This window comes from Myotis daubentonii, chromosome 15 (assembly GCF_963259705.1).
Source record: "Myotis daubentonii chromosome 15, mMyoDau2.1, whole genome shotgun sequence".
Taxonomy (NCBI): domain Eukaryota; kingdom Metazoa; phylum Chordata; class Mammalia; order Chiroptera; family Vespertilionidae; genus Myotis; species Myotis daubentonii.
Window position 1 is genome coordinate 52,763,032 of NC_081854.1, and position 6,578 is coordinate 52,769,609.

The 6,578-nt window shown below is 48.6% G+C and overlaps 2 non-coding genes across 2 annotated transcripts; one reads left to right on the plus strand and one right to left on the minus strand.

Moving 5' to 3' along the window:
• Positions 1 to 844: 844 nt before the first annotated feature.
• On the plus strand, positions 845 to 927 carry TRNAL-CAG (transfer RNA leucine (anticodon CAG)). Its single transcript has one exon. It is a non-coding gene; the product is annotated as a tRNA-Leu (tRNA).
• Positions 928 to 1,183: 256 nt separating this feature from the next.
• TRNAL-CAG (transfer RNA leucine (anticodon CAG)) lies at positions 1,184 to 1,266 on the minus strand. The gene has a single exon. It is a non-coding gene; the product is annotated as a tRNA-Leu (tRNA).
• Between the last annotated feature and the right edge of the window lie 5,312 nt (positions 1,267 to 6,578).

Below are 6,578 nucleotides of genomic sequence, written 5' to 3' on the forward strand. Positions count from 1 at the left end.
TTATTTATTCACTTATTTCTTCTCTTTCTGCCTTCACCCCACGCTGGGCTGTATCTTGAAGGCAGAAATTGTTTTGTACACAGCAACTAAATGAGTGCCTGGCACAGAAGAAATGCGCAGGGAATGAAATGCTGCCGCCTTTTGTAATACCCAGGGCAATTTATATTTTAGGGATGGGTACAAAGGGGTTAGGAAAAGAAGGGGCGGAAGGTGGGGCCCCGGATCCCCCAGAGTTAGGAGCGGGAGTGGGGGAGACATGAGTCACGAAATAACATAATGCAGGCAGGAGGCGGCGAGCAGGGATTCATCCACAGACGTTGTCTGGGAGCCCGCCTTACGCCAATCACGGTTTGGGCACCGGGGACATGGTCAGAAATAGGGTGGGTGCGGCCGTGCGGCTGCGGGACGCGAGCTAACCCGGAGCCTGAGCAAGTTAAACACATATAAATGTGAAGCTGCGGTTTTGAAGAACGTTTGGAAAGAGAATGGGGTACAGGTGCCAGGAGCAATCAGATCTATTAGCCAGTAGGAAACTCACAAGGAAATGTTGTGCGGAAAGATCAAGGATGCTTGCAGATATGCAAGATTCAAAACTGATGTGAATAGTACATGCATGCATGCAGAATGAATGCATGTGGGAAGTTCAAATGCAAATGCATGCATGGCGGAGTAGCCCCGGGCCTCTGGGATTTTCAGATTCTTCTTCAACGAGTTGTGTGCGCCCTCTGTCGCCGCCTCGGCGCCATGCTCCGCCTCTCCCCGAACGCAACCATTTCATACACGTGCGCATGCGTAGACTAGAGATCTTCCGGAAAGGTTTTTCTGGTGAAAGTAAAACCGTGCAGTCAGGATGGCCGAGCGGTCTAAGGCGCTGCGTTCAGGTCGCAGTCTCCCCTGGAGGCGTGGGTTCGAATCCCACTCCTGACATTAGCTGCTTTTTTTTTTTCTCTTTCCTCCCAAACTCTTAACGAAAGTGTGTACATCGGACTACGCTATAAAAGTTTCACAGTACACAGAGCGGGACTTTCTCTTTACAGTCTGGAGTTCAGTAAATATCATTAGGAAGAAAATGCCTGTTAGGAAGAAAACAGCTGTTTTTTTAAGAAGATTAAAAGAGTATCCAAACGTGTGAAATATCATCTAGTTGATTTGGAGTTGCCGCTGAAAAGCGAAAAAGGAGTCTTGTCAGGAGTGGGATTCGAACCCACGCCTCCAGGGGAGACTGCGACCTGAACGCAGCGCCTTAGACCGCTCGGCCATCCTGACTTGCATGGAAAGGTGGCTGTAATCAGGATGTAGTTTCTAGCGCAGTGTGACGCGGTTTGAGAATCAGTTGTGGTAGTTCAGCTTAAAGTTCAGCTACACAGTCCCTGCCGTTAATCTAAAACTAGTTCCGTCTTTTTACTAGTTACACGTTTTTAAGTGGAAACATTGTAGCCTGAGCAAAAACGGAAAGTTTCCTTTGCCATCAGTAAAAAAAAATAGCCATAAACATAGATATAACGAAAACGAAACTATATTGCCGAGTCCTCTGAACCTGAAGTTTTTATATTGTTTTTTAACGACTAATATTATTGATGGAGTGGATCGAGATATTGTTGGGTAAGTGAAAAGGAAGGATTCCTTAAAGAATGGGCTTGCTGGAAAGGAGACGGGGTCCCCGTTAGATGGTGACATTCCCCAATCCCTGGAGGCATTCGACAAGGCTGGACAGTCACTTCGTGTCATTTTTTTTTTTTTAATTAAAAAACTGTCAGAAAAAAATTGGAAAAGACTTTGGAAAAGGCAAAAAGTTTCCTGGACGTTCTTTCAATGGAATATTAGGTATTGTCCGGAGCTGTGCTAATGTAGTAGCCACTAACTGTGTGACTACCGAGCAGTAAGATACACGTGGGATTTTGAAGACCGTAGTACAAAAAACGTGAAAGAGCTCATTAACTTTTTATATTGATCACATGTTTAAATGACAACATTTTGAATATATTTGCGTTAAGTAAAATATATTATTTAAAACCATTTAAAATTCAGGTCATAAAAATGCAAATAAACATTGGTAAGATGTGACTGATTCCACCCCGTGGTAGAAGCCAGTTTTGCATCTATTAGCAAATTCCCTTCAGCATTCTTGATTGTGAGATATGTAGGGTGGGGCAAAAGTAGGCTTACAGTTGTTCGTGTGAAAAATAATAATACAAGAATAAACTGTGTGTTTCGTGTGCTTACAACTGTAAACCTACTTTTGCTTCACCCTGTATACATATATTCTCCTTTGAACCAGTTTTTTTTTTTTTTTAATTGATTGGTTGATTGATGAGAGAGAGAGAGAGAGAGAGAGAGAGAGATTAATTTGTTGTCTCTTGACCAGGGGTCAAACCCACAACCTTGGTGCATCTGGAAGATTCTCTAACCAATTGAGCTACCCAGCCAGGGCTGTCAGAGTCTTCTTTGCCCCCAAATCCCTAGGGTCTAGGACACAAAATGTGGAGAAGGAGCTAAAGGAGTGCAGGTTGAATAATGAACAAACGCAAACAACAGGAAGTCCCGGTGCAGACCTCCTGGTGCAGCGGGCACCTGGGCAGAATGAGGTGGATTCACCCAAACCCTGGCTTGGCCACATCTCTCAGGAATTTGAGCCACAGATCACTGAACAAATAGTTCCTCCTAATGCCCTTTCTTTGGAGCTCTCATTCCAAACAACCTTCGCCCCTATTCCAAGAGGCAGAAGGGTCCAGGCAGAGGAAATAACCAAACCCCAAGTCTGACCTGTGCCTCGTTCTGAGCCAATAAATAACTGGCCCAGAGGAGACCGGCAGGGCCCCGCAGGCACCTGCCCCTTCCGGCCAAGCCTTGGCTGCATCTCAACACGGAGACATGGCCAAGGCCATCAGCCAACGTACTCAGCATCCTCGTATCCACCCTTTGCTCTTGTATCACCCACCTGGAATGATGCCCCTTCTCAAATCGCTCTTTTCAAGGCTCTGTTCAAATGGCACCTCTACCCTGAGCTTCATGTCTTCTCCCGTCCCAGGGAGCTCAGGCGTGGTGGCCGTGCGGAGAATGGGTGCTGGCCTGCCATCAACAGAGCCCACCAACGCGGTTGGCTCTGTGTTCATGCACACCCACTTCCAGCCCCACGGAGATGCTCAGGGACAAGAAGAGCCACCTGGCCCCTGGTCACACGGGTTCACTGTGCAACTTGAGCTAAATTCTGTGCTCCTCTGAGATGGACAGATGTCCCAACAGTGACAGGAAGGAGCTTGACCAGATCACTGTTTCCTAAACTTCAGGCACTTATTACCTTGTTTTTCCATATCTACATACCACTTGTGCACTTAAAATGCTTTTTAATTGGAAGACTTAAACATTTTTTTTTCTTTGCGATAAAAATACATATAACATAAAATTTACCACTTTTAAGCGTACGGTTCTGTGGCCCTTGCATTGTTGTGCAACCATCACTACATCCCATCTCCAGAACTTTTTCACCTTCGCAAACTGAAACTTGGTCCCCATGAAACACTAACTCCCCATTCTCAGCTCCCCCAGCCCCTGGCAACAGCCATTCTGCTTTCTACTTCTATGAGTTTGACTACTCTCTTTCTTTTGATTTGAGGGAGGGGGAGAGGTAGGGAGGGGAGAAGGGGAGAGAGAGAGAGAGAGAGAGAGAGAGAGAGAGAGAGAGAGAGAGAGAGAGAGAGACATCAATTTGTTGTTCCACTTATTTATGCATTCATTGGTTGATTCTTGTAAGTGACTGGGGATGGAACCCACAACCTAACCAACTAAGCTACCCAGCCAGGGCGAGTTTGACTACTCTTGATACCTCATGTAAGTGGAGTCATACAGTATTTGTAATTTTGTGACTGGCTTATGTCACTTTGGATGTCTTCAAAGTTCATGTTGTATGTGGCATGTGTCAGAATGTCATCCCTTTCTCAGGTTGAATAGTATTCCACTGTGGAATACATATATACCATGTGTTGTTTATATACCCATCCATTAGTGGACACCTGGGTTGCTCCTGCCTTTTAGCGACCGTGAATAATGTTATGAGCATAGGTGTACAAGTATATCTTTGAGGCCCTGCTTTCTATTCTTTTGGCTATATACCCAGAGGTGGGATAGAGACTGTAATTCTATTTTAATTTTTATAACTGTCCTCTAGTAGTCTGTTGTTGTTGTTTTAATAATAAAACCCACTCTGTTGCTGAGGGTTTGAACCCTAGGTGATCTGGCCCCTGGCTGCCTCTGGAACCTCATCTCTTCCTAATTCCCTCAACTCATAACCTCTGTCTTCAAATTTTTCTGACCTCAGGGCCTTTGCACATTTCTCTGCCTGAAATGCTCTTTTCCTGCCTGATTCTCATCCGTCCTTTTGACTTCTGCTTAAATATGTAGACGTTCCCTGATGCAGTTATCTGAATGACACCCCAACCCCAATTACTCTTCTTTTCTCAAGGTACCCTGCTCTCTCCCTGGAGTAAGGTGATCACAGTTGGTAATCATGTATCTATTGACCTGTGGGTTCGGGTATCTACACTGTCTCTCCCATCAGACTCCCTGAGGGTGGGGTCTGGTTGGAGGGCTCCCAGCTCTGCTCCCAGTGCCTGGTACACCCAAGGTGCACAGTAAACATTTGCTCAGGGCCCCTCCAGCTCGCCCCACCCACCCGAGGTGGGGCAGGCCCAGTGCCCCATCAGGGCTTGGTCAGAGTAGGGAGCCTGTGCAGAAGTGAGAACTGAGACTAGACGTGTGCTTCAGGTGATCACGGCCATGGCCTGCTCGGACCCTGGGGCGGGGCACCAGCCCTGAGAATAAACAGGCCTCACCTCCTCATCTAGGCTCCCATGGCGCCAGCTGAGACCCTGGGTGGGCGGCAGGCCCCCGCCTGCAGACAGGTCCCTTCCCACTTTTTCTGACTGGGGGTGGGGGGAGCAGTGAACAAAGGTGGCTTCGAAGAAAACGTCCCAGTAAAAAACAATGCCGGGATTGAGTCTTGCCCGCTGCCATTTGAAAGGAATGAAAGTGGGATTAGCTAAAAAACAAAATCCAAACCCAAACCAACACAAAACCACTCTATTGTTTTGGAATCTGCCTGGGAAACAATCATCATATTGTTTTCTGTGTCGTAATAACATGAAGCGTTTGCCCAGGCACTTTGTTCTGCACTTGGGCTCGGGCAGTGAGCAGAGAGGCTCGTCTCTGGGTAATGCTTTTGTAGCTACTAAGAAGCACCCCTCATTTCCTGAGCACCTCCTGGTGGGGGGGGTGGGGTAGAGTCAGGTGTATCAGGAGGGAGCAGCAAACATCCGGTTGAGTGGGCCAAGCATTCAGTCAGCATCAACCAGTGACACTGTCAAGTCAGGTCTTGCCACTCGAAACTGAAACCGTCAGGCCCTAAATTTGAACCTGTGGGTCGCGACCCTTTCACAGGGATCGCCTAAGACCATCGGAAAACATATATATCATTACATACTGCTTTTGTGATGAATCACTATGCTTTCATTATGTGCAATTTGTAACAATGAAAGTGGGGGTCACCACCACATGAGGAACTGTATTAAAGGGTCGCGGCATTAGGAAGGTTGAGAACCGCTGCGGGCCTAAAATAAAATTCATTCCACTGTGCTGTGGCATGAACAATGGCCAGCAAAAGACATCAGGCCCTGTCCAGGAACCTGCAACTTCTTCTTCATAAAGAAAGGTTAAGGTTGGTGATGGGGGAGATCACCTTGGATCACCGGGGTGGGCCTTCATCCACCCATAAGTGTCTCTACCAGAGAGAGATCGGATGGGTACAGAAGAGGAGGCAATGTGACCACAGGGGCAGAGATTGAGGTGATGAGGCCACAAGGCCAGGGAGGCCAGCAGCCACCACGAGAAGCTGGAAGTGACAGGCACAGACTCTCCCCTACACCCCTCGCGGGGCAAGAGCCGTCCTGCTGACACCTTGCTTTGGCTCAGGAAACTGATTTCAGACTCTGGCCTCTAGACCTGTGAGAAGGCTGTTCTGTTCTTTTAAGTCACCAAGTTCATGATCATGCGTTCCGGCAGCCACAGGAGACTAAGTAGCCCTTTGTGACTCCGTCCCTGCCCAGGTGTCGCCTTGAACCCTCACTCGCTTTGCCCCAGCCACCAGGGATCCTCTTTCAGACTGTCCGGCTTCCTCCCGCCTCAGGCCATCATCTCCCACCTTCTAAGTGACACCCCTCCCCACTGCGTGCCAGGGGCTTCGTTTATTCTGCACAACAGCTCGGTGAGGCGAGTCCTTTCTTATCCCGCGGAAACCGAGGCTGAGATCTAAGTCACTGCTCAGCGTGCTCCTAAGTGACAGCCACATCCACTGAGCCACAGGCGCCCCCACTTCACACAGACCCTCCCCTGCTGGCGCTCGGTCCCCCGGGATGCTGACCCCGCTTTAAGGGAAGAGAAAAGAGAGGCTCAGGGGTGGCCAACGGCGCCCAGCGCCCTGGAGACACCCAGGAGCGCGCCGGTAGCTGTTCCCCGCGAGGATGGCTCGGAGCCACGGTGCAAAGTCCTCGCAGGCGGCCTCCCCCGGGGCAGGACGCGCAGCTTAT